Below are 14,839 nucleotides of genomic sequence, written 5' to 3'. Positions count from 1 at the left end.
AGACATCAAAAGCATTCATGCTGGGTGCAGGTGCATCTGAGATGACAGACAGACAGCACCACTGTCCTATTCAGGCTGTAGCACAGACCCAGAACTTGCTTCCCCAAGTGCTACCACATGTCACTTATCAGTTTGGAGCCACTGGTGTTTGTCCTCTTGGGGTCCCTTTCCCACTGTGTGCATATAATCACTTTCTTGGCCCAGGAAAGAGCAGGTGGTATTGTGGAGGAGGTGGTTGATGGGGCTGTGCAGTGGGGACTTGTGGCACTGAGGATGCCAGGGCCTCTGAAGCAAGCTGCTCATCTCCAAATCCCCAGCTTTGCCCCCACAGGTGGCTTGTCAGAGCCAAGGGACTGTGTGTGTTGAGGAAGGACCTGTGGTTGGTGAGGGTAGAGATCCTGGCAGAGGCTGGCCAAACATTTGCCCAGGTAGAGGTTTCAAGCTTATGGTTTAGGGGATGTGCCTGAACTAATCCTATTATTAACTGGATTATCTCTTCAAACTGTGCTAGCTTCTGTGGGTCCCTCTGAGACACACAGTCTGGAGGCAGCGTGACAGGTCCTACCTTGGGCGGTGCTTGGTGTCATGAGCCTACCACCTGCATGGAGTCAAGGCAGGCTTCTGCTCCTGCCTTGGCCATTGGTTGATTTACTGGCTTATTCATATATTAAGCAGTCGCTGGCACTAGCCAGACTCTGGACCTGGAACTTGCTGCTAGGGACTCAAAAGTGAATGGAACCAGATGGAATCCCATGGGCCTCACATTCTGGAAAGGGAGGCAGAGACCAGGGGAAGGCTGTGAAAGGTAAAAGAGAGGTAGGTCAGGGCTGCTCACAAGGGTTTCCCAGGGTGCCTGGCATCGGGGCCAGATTCTGCAGTGATAGATTTGTTGTGTTGAATATGAATTCTTCAGTGACAATCCTTTACCTAGTTGTCCCACATCAGTGGTTCTGGAAACTTCCCAAGGACCCATTGTGGGTCTACTTCATAAGCCAGTGAGATGCTGGAGTGAACGGCGGTGGGGGAGGGCACACATTTCTCAAGCTCTTGGCCTGGGTGCTAGGAAGAACAGCGTTACTGTTGAGGCCTGTCAGTGAGGGAGAAGGGCAGGCAGAAGATGCTCAGTGTTATTAAACTTCCTGGAAGAAGGGCCTCAGCCTGTGCTGAGGGGAAGGGGAGCCTTCCTCTAACTGCTTAGTTCTGCGCTAAGCTGGAGGACTGATTGATGGCCGTGGTTTTAATAACTCTGTAAACCAGGGCTACTCAATGCAGGATGAATTTGGTTGAGATGTAAATATTTTATATCAGAGTATTAACTGCTTATTAAAAGTATATTGAGAATTATATGTTATGTGGATGTAATTATAACCATCACAGTGGGGTCATGGGCTGGCTGGAAACATCTCTAACAGAGCTGTTAATCCGGAAATGTGTGTCCTGCAGTCAACTGGCCTTTAGGTAGAGCGTTTTACTTGTCCTATTAAGCAGAAATTAAACACAGGTATAAATGCTGCTGAAAGTACCGCTTCATTTTCTGGCCCTACCACACGCAGGTCACGTGGGACTACCGAGCCTCGCCGAGGCTCCTCTGAGACAAAAGAGGCTGTTCTGTGACTGAGACATTTTACTGGCCTGTGGTGATGGGGCCCCTGGGGAAGGCTGGGCACTGGGCGCCTCTGGTGCAGAAAACCTGACTGCCTGGATGTGTTTGTTTGGGGACATCCTTGTTGACTGACATCTTCATCCTTATACTTGGGGAGAGAGTTGCCACACTGGGGACACTCTGGATTTGAGGCAAGTGTGTGACCAGGATATGGTTTTCTTTACAGCTGGACATCGAGAACTTTCCCTGTAAAAATGTGTTAATGTAAAACTTGGGGAAACTCAGGAAAACAAATACTTCTTGAATGACAAAAGGGAAGCATGAAATTAGGAGGTGGCTTAGAGTCTGTCTGCCCTTCCTCCCTTCCTTGGTTCCCCCCATCCATCCCTCCCTCCATCTCTCCCTCCCTTCACCCATCCCTCTATCTATTCCTCCATCCATCCCTCCATTCCTCCATCTATCCCTCCATCCATCATCCCTCCACCCATTCATTATCCCTCCATCCATCCCTCCAATCCTCTATACCTCTCTCCATCCCTCCTTCCTTCCATTCCTCCCTCCACCCCTCCATTCATCTGTCAATCTCTTCATTCTTCCCTCCATCCATCCATCTCTCCACCCCTCCTTCCCTCCCTCCCTCCCTCTATCCCTTCATCCATCCCTCCCCCATCCATTCATCTATCCCTCCCCCATCCATTCATCTATCCATTCTTCCATCCCTCCATCCATTCCTCCACCATTCCTCCATCCCTCCATCCATTCCTTCATCCCTCCATCCTTCCATCCCTCCCTCCATCTATCCCTCCAACCATCCCTTCAACCATCCCTCCCCCATCCATCCCTCCCTCCATTCATCCCTCTGTCCCTCCCTCCATCCCTTCATCCATTCATCCATCTCTCCTAGGCACTGAGTACTAGACACTGTTGCTAGGCACCTGGGATGCAGTAGCTAGTGCAAGAGAAGCCCTGCCTGTGTGGCACTTCTGTGACACCAAGGAAGTCAGATAGCACAAACAAGTGAGCAGTGTGTTCACAGTCCAGGCAGCAGAGAACCAAGCAGAAGTGATTAGTACCTTTTTCCTTGTTTGAAAATTTTGCCGTTGTTTGTTCTAAACCCATATATAATGTAGGAGTCACATTTTAGTTTTCTAAGGGGTTTTGAAACATAGTTCCTGGCCATGTCTTGCTCTCCTGCATGGACACCTTTTCCATGGTAATTTACTGCACTGTGGATTCCTGTTTCAGAAGCCAAGAAGGTATACAACACACTTCTGTGGTAACACTACATTGTCTCTAAATTTTCTAGGCTGTGATTAGAGTCACCTTCTGAGATCAGGAGACACTGTCCCTGATGGTTGGGGATGTAACATTTGGGTTCTGAGATCTGTTCTCTATAGTCTTCCCTGACTCCTTGGTAGCCCCTCAAGCTCATGTCCCTTTCTCCTCTGGCATGCACACAGAAATGATCAAACACCAACTCCTGTCCTTAGAGAAGGCCATTTAGCAACTGATAAGCATTGCTATCATCTTTGTATTGATGTTCCAAGACCTGCTGTTTGTGAGCAAGCTCCTGGGCTATGAGCGGAGGCTCTTCCGTATACAGTTAGGGAACCTCTTCTGGTGCCGGTAGCTCGTTAGGAGGCTTGGGCCTTTTTAGGAGAGAGCTGGACTAACAGCAGGTGCTGTGGGAGAAGAGGCCTGGGTAGAGTTAGTGTCTTCCTCACCCCACAGAAGAGGCGTGCTTCTTTTTCTCTTCTGTTCTAGACTTACTTACTTTCCATATGTATGCACGTTTTTTGCCTGCATGTATCTATCATACTATATATGTGTGCAGTGTCCTCAGAGGTAAGAAGAGGACATTGGATCCCCTGGAGCTGCAGTCACAGATGACTGTGAGTCATCATATGGGTGCTGGGAACCAAACCAGGTCCTCTGCAAGAGCAACCAGTGCTCTTAACTGCAGGACTTTTTCTCCGGCCCAGAAGAGGCACATTTCTGCCATGGGGTGGGGAGCAGTACAGGCACCCCAAGGTTTTCAGTGTCTGCTCCAGGACATCGAAACCTACACTGTCCAGGATGGTCACCAGTAGTCACTTGAGGATTTGGAGCACTTAAAATATGACAAGCTGCCACTAAAAATTAGTTTAATATTTCAGGATTCTAGTTGATGCAGATTTAAAAAAATTATTCCAACCTGCCAACAGGGGCAAGAGGAAAAAAAAAACTATAAAAAAGACCCAAAGATTCAAAATTATTGGAAAACATTTAAGACATTGGGAACAGCTTGAATTTATGAACTTACTTGAACAACTGTATGTTTTATGAGGTATAGATAGTGATCAAGGAACTGAAGAAAGTCTGGCATTTGAACTGAGATGAATTTTAAGTATAAAGTATACACCAGAGTGTGAAGACGTAACACCAAAGGAATGTAAAATATCTCATTAATATCTTTAAAACATTTATTATGGATTAGAGTAATATTTGGATATATTAGGTTAAAGAAAATACACTGCTAAGACCGACTTCACCTGTTTACTTTGGGAACCGTAGCTTTTAAAATGCCTGAAAGTATATGTATGGTTAACATGATGTTTCTATTGGGTGAGTGGATCTAGGCCCTTCTCTGACCCTTGCTCAGGCCAGAGGCTGTTTATAACTTTGTGTGACTGAGCTCTCCTGGCAGCCACCATTAGTTCATTTTGTCATGTGCATCTTCCCCTGGAGCTTCATTCTGGAGAGCAGGTGACTTTGGGTAGGGACATAAGGGGCACCAGGCGGTGGTGGCATGTGCCTTTAATCCCAGCACTTGGGATGAAGAGGCAGGCAGATTTCTGTGAGTTCGAGGCCAGCCTGGTCTACAGAGTGAGTTCCAGGAAAGGCGCCAAAGCTACACAGAGAAACCCTGTCTCAAAAAAAAAAAAAAAAAAAAAAAAGGCAGTCTTCAATTCTAGGGACAGTTCTTGTCTCTTTCTGTGGTGGCACTGTCATCAGGCGTGAGTTGGCAAGGTCAACAGGGTCATTTCACATGAGAACAGTCTCAGGAGGTCAAACTGACTCCGTAGCCAGGACTCAGACTAGAACCCAGTAGTCTGGTCTTCTCTTCAGACACTTTCTCCTGGTTGGTCTGGCTGCACATGCCAGGGAAGTAGCAGGTACCATAGGCTAGTTGGATGGAAGACCTGGAAGAGAGCTGTCTAGATGGTGCCTGACGGGTGCCTCCTTCTAGGTATGTGAAGGACAGCAGCCACGTAGCAAGGTAAGGGACCAGGCAAGGCAGCAAGTGTGTGAAGCAGACTCCTCAGGATGGGGAAGGACTGTGGTGGTGGAATGGGGCACCTGATCCCAGTGTTCATCCTTCACTGCACAAAAGTCATCTGTAACGTTCTCTCTTGGGGCCATTTCTATGGTCTTAAGTAACTTTGGAGGCCTCGGGATGTGTCTTGTCCCCCCATTTACCACCACTGGGATCTAGGAAGTCAGTTATGTGAAATACGTTCTACCTTGCAGGTAGAGGGCTAGCCAGAGCAAGAGCGTAAGACGCCGGGCACTTGTGGCACCTGGTGTTGGAACATTGTGCCTCAACTTCACACAAACACCTGCAGCTTTTCAGGGACCCTCTTGACTCTCCATGGAAAGTGGTGGCCCAGGGGAAAAGAGAGCACACTGAGTTTTAAGCTTGGGAGGCAGGGCACCGGGCTGTGGAATGTTCTCTGGGTTCTTGGGTGTCCATGCTCAGTCTTCAGCAGTCTAGTCAGCACGTGCTGAAGGAGTGAGCAGAGCTGCAGAACTCCAAAGGCTTCAGAGCTAGTTCCTGTTGCATCGGAGGAGAAAGACCCACCACTCTTGTTAAACATGAGCCCGGGGCTGCCTTGATGAAATGCGTTTCTCCAGGGGATGGCTCACTATCCCAGACATTTTCTCGAAAGTATTAGTCAAGTAGGAGCCAAAGGGATTCTTTTTTTTTTTTTTTGGATCCACTCAAAGTCCCTACGGGCAACCCTGTCTTCCAGAAGGGATTACAAATTCTGGATTGTGTAAACATTGTCTGCCCAGGAAACATCTATGGTGATCTTCCTTACTCTAGCTAGCTGCCTTCCAGGGAGAGAGCATGGCCAGCCCTGGCAGTAAGGGCCCTGAGCTGGCCCTGGAGACTTAGAGTGGCTCAAACCTTCCCCCGCCCCTCATTCTCCTCTGTGGGAGGCTGTTTGTTGTCTGTGCCAGCAATGCTCTGTGGTGCACCCATGTCCTTCCTTCCTCCTTCTCCACGGCTGCTGAGCTCCAGAGACCCTTCCTGGCACAAAGCAGGAGTCTGCAGAGGTAGAAGGCACATCCTAAACCATTTTACACCCAAATGCTGTTGTGGTTTTTGTTTTGTTTCATTTTTGCCTCAACCAAGCAGAAGGGTCCCCTCTCTGTCCCTCTGCCCTGGGCCTAGACAAGAGGGGCAGTGGGCAGGCTGACAGCCAATGGCGTGAGACCTTTAGAAACTGGAATCTCTGGCTGGCCTGGATCCATTAAGCCTGGGCTTTCCTAGCCTCTGCTGATGGTCACTGTGTGATAAGCAGTTGTGTCTGGCCCTCGTCTTTGAACTAAGAGCTCTGTCTCCCCCCACCTGGGATCCGTTTTGAACTGTCAGTTTCCAGGGATTAGATGCATGTTTAGGCTGGATGAACTCATGAATGAAAATATTTTGCTTCGTGGTTTCGGCAACAGAGACGTGTGTGGTGTGGCCCCTTTTCTCTCCGCTCTCCCCCAGCACCCGCCCATCGAGACCCACCCTAGTAGCAGGGGCCAAGCTGCCCCACGATAGATGGGAGGGAGCCTTTGTGTCTTGACGAAGACAGGCAAGCAGCAGCTTCGGGGACAGGTGAGGCTTCCCAGTCTGTACAGACATATGTTTCCTGGTTCTAAGGAGCTGCCTTAGGACAGAACGGTAGAAGTGCTGTTGCTGGTTCTGTGTGTGGGAGCGAGGGAAGGCAGAGGAGATGGCTGGCCAGGCTCACATGCTGTAGCATCTGGATCCTTGGGCCACTGGTTTCTTGAGCTTCAAGGGGTGCAGGTCACGTGGCTAAAATGTTGAATCAATCTTATTACCTTGAAGGTGTATGTTCCTCAGAGTTCAAATCTCACCTCTTCCTCTGCTTAGTTATGTTCTCAGAAAGTTGTGTGTAACTGTTCCACACTACCGATGAGGAGGCTGTGGTCACACATCTTACCAAGGTGCTCCGAGGGCCTTCAGTGTTTGAGGTGCCAACAGGGCATCTGGCATGGAGTTGGCCTTGCATTGCTTATTCCTGCTTTGATCTTGGGCTTGGCTGGGCCAGCACCCTGACCAGTATCCATTGCACTCCATGCTCCCCCTTCCCTACGCCCAAAGAACATGGAAGACCAGAGGTACTTTTGGAGCCTTGGTGTGGTAGAGCCATCAGCTACCAGGAGCATAGGTCTGGTAAATAGATCGGTGCTGTAGTGGACCATGGCTGCCTCCTACCATCCTGTGGCTCTGCTGTGCCCCACAAGTGTGAGGCCAGTGGCCACTTTCTGCAGGTCAGCTAGCTGCCACTCCACTCCAAAGGGAGTTCCTGGGGCCTTGCTGTAGAGAACGCAGTCTGGTAAATACTTGAACCTGTCTGGACACCATGGACTATATTGTGTAGTGGTGACCAGAGTCAGTTGAGGACGAAAAACAAGTCTTGGGTTGGCAAGTGGTACCTAGTTTGGCTGGATGGGCAAGTGTGAGTGGTCTCTGTGTGTGTGTGTGTGTGTGTGTGTGTGTGTGTGTGTGTGTGTGTGTGATAATTATTGGACATTCTCCACTTTAACTCCTGATTCATGGCTTTATTAGTATATTAGTTATTTTTCTCATGGCTGTGGTGAAATTCCTGTTCAAAGTGCCTGAAGGAAAGAAGGGTTATTTTGGCTCACATTGTAAGGAAGTACAGTCTACAATGGCCAGGATGGTGGAGTGGGGTAGAAAGAATATGAGGTAGCTGATCAGGAGAGGCGGAGAGGGAGAGACAGACTGGTGCTTAGCTGGCCTTCTCCTTTCCCCTTTTTATTAAGTCCAGGACAGGACAACCTTTAGGGTAGGATTTCTAGGCTCAATTATACTTCTCTAGAAATTTCCTTACAGGTACAAATTCAGTCATATTGACAATAGATTAATCATCACAATTGAGGACAAATTGTTCTAGAAGCAGTATTCTGCGTAAATTGTATATATTAATTTTAGAGACACTTGAAAAATCAGACCTGAGATCATCACTCTTAACATTTTGGAATCTTCTAGGTCCCCCCTCCCATGTATATGTATGTATGTTTTCTTATAATACTGTATGTTTTTTAAAGATTTATTTTATTTTTAATTAGATGTATGTCTCCCCCCCCCCCGTGTGTGTGTGTGTGTGTGTGTGTGTGTGTGTGTGTGTGTGTAAGTGCATGCCCTCAGAGGCTAGAAGAGGCTGGATCCTCCGGGGCTGGCATTGTAGGCTTTGTGTGCTGCCTGATGTAGGTGCTGGGAACAGAACTGAAGACCTCTGCAAGAGCAATCTATGTTCATCCAGCCCCTGGATGATCCTTCTTAGTAACGTGTTGCTAGAGACATGCCATTCACAAGTGACATCATTTGTTGAGAGCCGCATGGTGGGAATTGTGGACTATGGTATGAACGTACTACAACCACACTTGTGCTAGGGTATGTAGCTGATTTCGGAGTCTGACCTTGTGCTGTCTAGTTTTATATCAACTTAATGTAAGCTATAGTCATCTGAGACAGGCAACCTTAATTGAGAAAATGCCTTCATAAGTTTGGACTGTCGGCAAGCCTGTAGGGCATTTTCTTAATTAGTGATTGATGGTAAGGGCCCAGCATGGTGTGGGGTGGGGCCACCCCTGGGCTGGTGGTCCTGGATTCTATAAGAAAGCAGACTGAGGAAGCTATGAAGAGCAGCTAGGCAGTAAGCAGCGCTCTGTCTAGACCAGATGTGGCAGGTAGGGATGGGGAGGAGGCAAGGTGGTGGTCCAGGAGCCTCCCAGACCTTCTCTGCTCTGCAGTGTGCAGTCCTTCCGATCCGAGAATTTGGCATTTTCCATATCTGTCTTCCTGGGTCTAGGAAAGCCTGGTGAGTTGGGAGCCAGGGGCACCATGAATGCCCAGGCAAGACTGTCTGAGGGGAAGGCTGGTCCTGCTTGGCTCTGCTCATGTCACTGGTGCCTTGTGAAGGTGGCACCACTTGCCATGCTCTTTCCTAGGTCCCTGTGATGCTGACCAACCCTGACCTGACTTCTCTGTAAGGTATTCAGGCCCTTGAACTTGTCTGTCCTAATGTGGTCAACTGCATGCTTGGTGTCTCAGCTGACCCACACTCTCCCTCCAAGCACAGGTCCTGCTGCCTACCCTCCCCTGCTGGACATCAGTACTTCCTCACTTCTGCAACCAAGCTTATCTTATTTCCTTCCTGGTGTCCCAGTCCCATTTGTTCAAACCCTGATCATCCTTACACACAAATGGGCACAGATCATTTACCCTGAGACAACATCCCAGAATCTCTCTTACGGCTCTCAGTTCTCTGAGGAAGTTCTCTGAGGAAGTTCTCCCTGCCAGGGTACCATCCTTGAACCTGGTACTTCCCACCCCACCACAGCCTTGTGTTTGATGGGGTTCTCCCAGTGCAGGACTGCTGAGCAAAGGGGCCTTTCCAGCTCACCTGTCCTCCCCTGATGTATCCCCACAAGGCTGGGCACACTGGCGTTCTGCAGTGGCTTGGGACCCTTTTCCTAGGCAGTATGTTTGTGGGAACTGGTAGTCACACACAGTGTACACCTCCTAGTCCCGTGTTAGAGAACTCAGCCCTGAGCAGCATTGCTTAGGACAAGTGGGTAGGGAAGCCTGGCTCCAGGGTGTGTAGCTTTCACCAGACATTGAAGTTTGTGTATCTGTGGTGTGTGCGTGTGTGCATGTGTGTGTGTGTGTGTGTGTGTGTGTGTGTGTGTGTGTGTGTGCCTGTGTGTGCATGAATTGTTGTCAGCTGCCTTCCTCTATATATCTCCACCTTATTTTTTTTTTTAACCAGTCTGGATCTCTCACTGAACCCAAAGCTGGCCATATTTGGCTAGACTGCCTGGTCAATAAGCCCCTGGGATCTACCTAGCTCTATCCTCCTAGCACCTGGGTTGCAGAGGTTTATTGCTGCATCCAGCTCTTATGTGAGTGCCAGGGATCAAACTCAGATCCTCGTGCATCTGCAGTAAGCGCCCAGCTGCTGAAGCATCTCCACAGTTCTCTTCGTGAGCCCCACAGCTCTTTTTCCTCAGCTGTCTGGCGGGGACAAAAATATGCCTCCCGAGGTGTCGTGAACTCTTAGACCATGGGAATCAATTTTCATAGCTTTGGGCCCACAGGCCCTCCCATCTCTGTGCAGGCAGCTAGAGGTAAGTAGAAATCTGTCCATTATTGTCCTTTCAAAGACTGACGTTTGAAGGTCCTTCTCGATTGTTCCAGCAGCTCAGCCTCTAGTGGCAATCCTTGGCCACCCCAGCCACATCCTCTGTTCCTTTCCTCCCACACACACCTACTCCAGCTCTCTATAGTATGTGGAGATGGGCCCAGTCTTCAGCTTGATCCTTTTCCAGTTAGATCCTTCTCCATGCTGCCTTCCAGTCTTCTCCATTACAGAGGAACAGACTGACAGACACACGGCTTTCCTTAGAGTGGGGAGGGAAAAGCAAAGGACTGTGGCAATGCCAAGAGCCAGCGTGTGGCTCACAGTTCAGCTTATCAGCGTCTATAGAGTCCCCTTTATACACCAGGCACCACATTGGGTCTTAATATCAAAAATCTGTGTGAGGTGGACACACTCAAGGTCTGTATTACAGGTACGGAACCCAAGCCTCAGAGCACACAGAAACTTTAGTATATAACTGTTAGGAGCTGGGACATTTGTCACACCTGAGACCAGTTATAGCCAGTTGGGTAGCAGGCCATAAGGGGGCTCTGAGTCAACGGAGCCCCTCAGAGTCCTAACCTTGCCCCTGGGCTTGGCAGGAAGACCACCTGGGTGAGGAGGGAACAGGTGACAGGCAGATCTTAAATGCGTGAGATTAAGTATTTACCTCAGGGAGGATATGGGCTTGAGTGCCTCAGAGGCAGCAAAGGGAGAGTGGAGAGAATAGCTGTGGGGTGACCCCCAAAGACTGTCCTGGAGAAGGACTTCTTTGGGGCTCAGCAGAGCTTCTGAGGGGTGGACTGGGGCAGGGTCACTACACCTCCTGCTGGAGAGGTGCTTGGGAATATGAGGGGGCTGGGTAGCGGGAGCTGCACACTTCTGTGTAATTGGATCTGTTCCTCTGCAGCAGCTGCAATTAGCTGCAGTCAGGAAGACAAGAATGCCCGTGGCCGAGGCCACTTCTGCACCTGGGGCGGCTTACCTGGGCTCCTGCTGTCCAGGCACAGCCCCATGCATTTCCGCTGCCAGCAAGGGCAGCCCAAAGGCAGATGGACCGAGTGGGATGCCAGAGTCCCAGGCGGAAGAGGGACTTGTCTTGGCTCTCCTCCTCCACTCAGCCCTTAGCAGTCCAGCTGGCTAAGAAGCCCATTGCTGCTTCTCTCTGTCACAGGTTCCACTCACTCTATCTGGAGTAGAACTGCCAATAGCTGCTTCCTAGAGCAGTGTTTCTCAACCTGTGGGTCACCACTCCTTCAGGGGTCACATAGCAGATATCCTGCATATCAGATTTTTACATTATGATTCATAACAGTAGCAAAATTATAGTTAAGAAGTAGCAATGAAATAATTTTATGGCTGGGGGGGGGTCACCACAACCTGAGGAACTGTATAAAAGGGTCACAGTGTTAGGAAGATTAAGAACCACTGTCCTAGAGGTAATCAGGACCCATGACCAGTCACTGAAGGCCTTGTATGCCTCCTACCACAAGGAGCTCAGTTCAGGGGCAGGAATATTGGAATTTGGCCTTTTGAAGAGTCCAGTCTAATGTCAAGGGTGGGGGAGGATTAATTCTACACATTTACATTTTAAAAAATATTTTATTATAAACATATATGTGTATCTCTGTATGGGTATATACATATGACTGTAGGTGCCCACAGAGTTCAGAAGAGGGTGATAGATCTCCTGGAGCTGGAGTTATAGGTAGCCGTGATCTGCCTGATATGGATGCTGGGAGCTGAACTTGCATTCTCTGCAAGAGCAGTATGCACTCTGAACTGCTAAGCTGTCTATTCAGCCCCTGCATTTTGCTTTTGTTGTGCTTGAGAACATTACTTGACTCATCTACTTCTATCCTGACTCAGCGATTGCTGCTTTTGTGTTCAGTGGCCCTTCCCAACCTCTCTTAAAATGAGACAGAAATGAGGAGTTGGAAGCAGGAATATAATTATTTCCATTTTGCAGACAGGACAAAACAAGGCTAGAGAAGTGAGATGCTTGTTCAAAACCACCTGGAGTCGTTGACAGTGGCCCAGGGGACCCCGTGCATCAAGTAGAAGCATGCCCAACCTTCACCCTAGCTGAATCTGGGCACCCCCATCACACCAAACCAGCAATGGGCAGATTGCTGGTGGTGAAAGCACAGGAGCCAGTGCGGTGCTTGCCATAGTCATCACAGGATGGCACTGCCCTGACTGGGCTGTGGCTCGGAGGTACCAGGCTTGGGGACAAGGCTGGCTGCCTTGTGTGCCGGGGTGCTCCCCAGTGCTCTCAGAGTGGCAAATGGTCTAACATTCCTCAGAGCCGTAGCTTTCCCAACCAGGACAGGCTGCCCCCTGAGAAGCTGAGGGTTAGGGGGTGTGCTGGCACAACAATGAGACCTAAAGCCTCCAGGTTCCAGGGTTTTGATGAGCTGGCTTATGATACATGTCAAGTATTCTGCGTGTGCTTGGCTGAGCGGAGTCAGTTGTGTTAGTGGCTATGAAGAGTGCCGTGTTTTACATGAAAAATACCCCTAAAGTCCTGGTCATTTGAATGCTTGGTCCCCAGTTGGTGATGCTGTTTGGCGAGGCTTAGGAGGTGTGGCTTTGTATGTCACTTTGAGAGTTGAAAGGTTGGTGCCATTTCTGGTTTGCTCTTTCTGCTTTGTACCTTTGCTTGAAGATGTGAGCCCTCAGCTTCCCGCTGTACGCCATGCCTTTGCTCTGCCATCATGGACTCTAATCCGCTGCAACCATGAGCCGTAATAAACTCCTCCTCCTATGAGCTCCCTTGGTCATGGTGGTCACTTAGTGACCTCACCGGCTGAACCCCACAAAGACGCAAAGACGAGGTGCTACAGAGGACACTTCCTGAGAACAGGAGCTGAAACCAGAAGGCAGGGCATCTCCTCCTGCTGGGCCTCAGCTGGGAACTGGTGCGTTGAACAATTTACACCCATGTCTCCAAATGCTCGTGGATGCGCTGTCAGTACGGATTCAAGGATTACAAATAACGTTTAGTGGGTATGCAAATTTGCAAAGAAGTAATCTGTAAATAATAAGGATCAGTTTGCCTTTGGCAGATAAATCAAGCTTGCTGCCTAGTCCAGCTGCCTGGGGACTACAAAAGTTGGAGGGTGGCCGATAGTACTTGCGAGCCACAGGGAACATGGGGAGCATCAGGAAGGTTCTGGAAAGTCACGGTCAGCTGTTGGCCCAGCCCTGAGTATAGGGGTCTAGGGGGTAGGCTGGGCTTTGCTGATGTGGGTGGTTGTGCCCACAGTAGTCCTGGTGGTTTTTTACACATAGCGAACACAACAGCTGTTTATGGCAGTTCATTTACGTGGGCAGAGGTATGCATTTGTTTTCTTTGGACATACTTTGAGCCCACAAATGAGAAGACATTTATCTTTACAGGCTTTTCCCTTTCAATGCCCCTTGTGAGTCCTGCCCTAGTGGGTTTCCATGGCATCAGCAGAGATGGGCATGCCCTTTAAATGGATTGCATGCAGGGATGGAGCGTGAGCAGGTGTTCAATTTCTCAGCACATACCGCTCAGGCTCTGACCTCAGGGGGAAGTAGCTGGAGTGTGGGGGTAGCCTAGAGAAGAGCAGATCCAGTACCCACAGGCTCCTAAGCCTCTTGGTAGACTTATACTCTGTGAGTCCTCTCTGGGTGGAGTATGAAACCATGGTGGGAGGGGTCCCTGGACTGCATCCAGCTCAGGTTCCAGGTGTGAGACCCATTGAAGAACCTTGCTCCCCCATCACCCCTCAGCACCTGGGTGACCTTAGACACTGGTGAGTGGGCTCTGTCACACAGGCTCATTGCGGACAGCCTGAGGGGTTTGTGCCCGTCTTTTGTTCAGAACTGCCTTTTTGGCTCAGTGGACAGATTGGGAGTGTGGACTTTGGAACAAGATGGACAGTGTTAGCCTGTAACTAAGTCAAGTTCTATATGACCTGGAGCACGTAACAGCCCATCTGTGATTCAATTTATTCACTTAAAGATGAAAAATTATCATATCAATTAATGAAAGATATATTAAACATTATAGCTAATACTTAAAAATTTTAGTGTATTGCCCAGTATAAAATAAAAGCTACATTATTATTTTTAAATTAGCAAAATTTATGAAATTTGCTGTGGCGAATTCTGGGGCAAATTACTCTTACTGAGTCTCAATTTTGTTATGCAGCTGCAGAGATGAAGCGGATAATGATGCCTACCCCAGAGGATTGCCTAGGATGCCGTAGTGTGAGGAGCGGCCGAGTAGAAGACACTTGGCAGAGAGTAAGCCTCCTGGCGACTCTCAGTCTTCTTCCCGTTCTGTGTTTGAGGAGGGGCCGAGAAAGAAGGCACAAACACTGGGCCAGGACGAAGGCAGTTGAGCTGGCTGGCAAATCTGGATTCAGAGGAGGCTAGCAATGCCTACCCGTCCCCAAACAAAGACCCCAGGAACAGCCAGTGCAGGTTCTTGGGACTAAGTTAGGGACTGTTGTCTGTTTTCCAAACCTCCCAGCAGGAAGTCTGCCTGTTGGTCACAGCTGCCCTCACCCTGAGCTCCTGCTTGGGCACTGGGATGATGTGTGGTCACAGGCACTGCCCACACTGGGAATGCTGTTTGGACTAAGCGGCTGTGTGCAGAAAATCCCCTCCTTCATCTCCTCTGGAAGGTTCAGTATCTACTTCCCAGGAAGCACCAGCACAATGTTCTAATCAAGTTGGAGTCTGTGGCCCATAGTTAGAAACAATAAATGAAATGCAATTTGAGCTAGCACTTTGCCTGGGTCTCGGTTTCTGGAAG

Source organism: Peromyscus eremicus, chromosome 5 (assembly GCF_949786415.1).
Source record: "Peromyscus eremicus chromosome 5, PerEre_H2_v1, whole genome shotgun sequence".
Taxonomy (NCBI): domain Eukaryota; kingdom Metazoa; phylum Chordata; class Mammalia; order Rodentia; family Cricetidae; genus Peromyscus; species Peromyscus eremicus.
Note: the sequence above shows the minus strand (reverse complement) of the source record.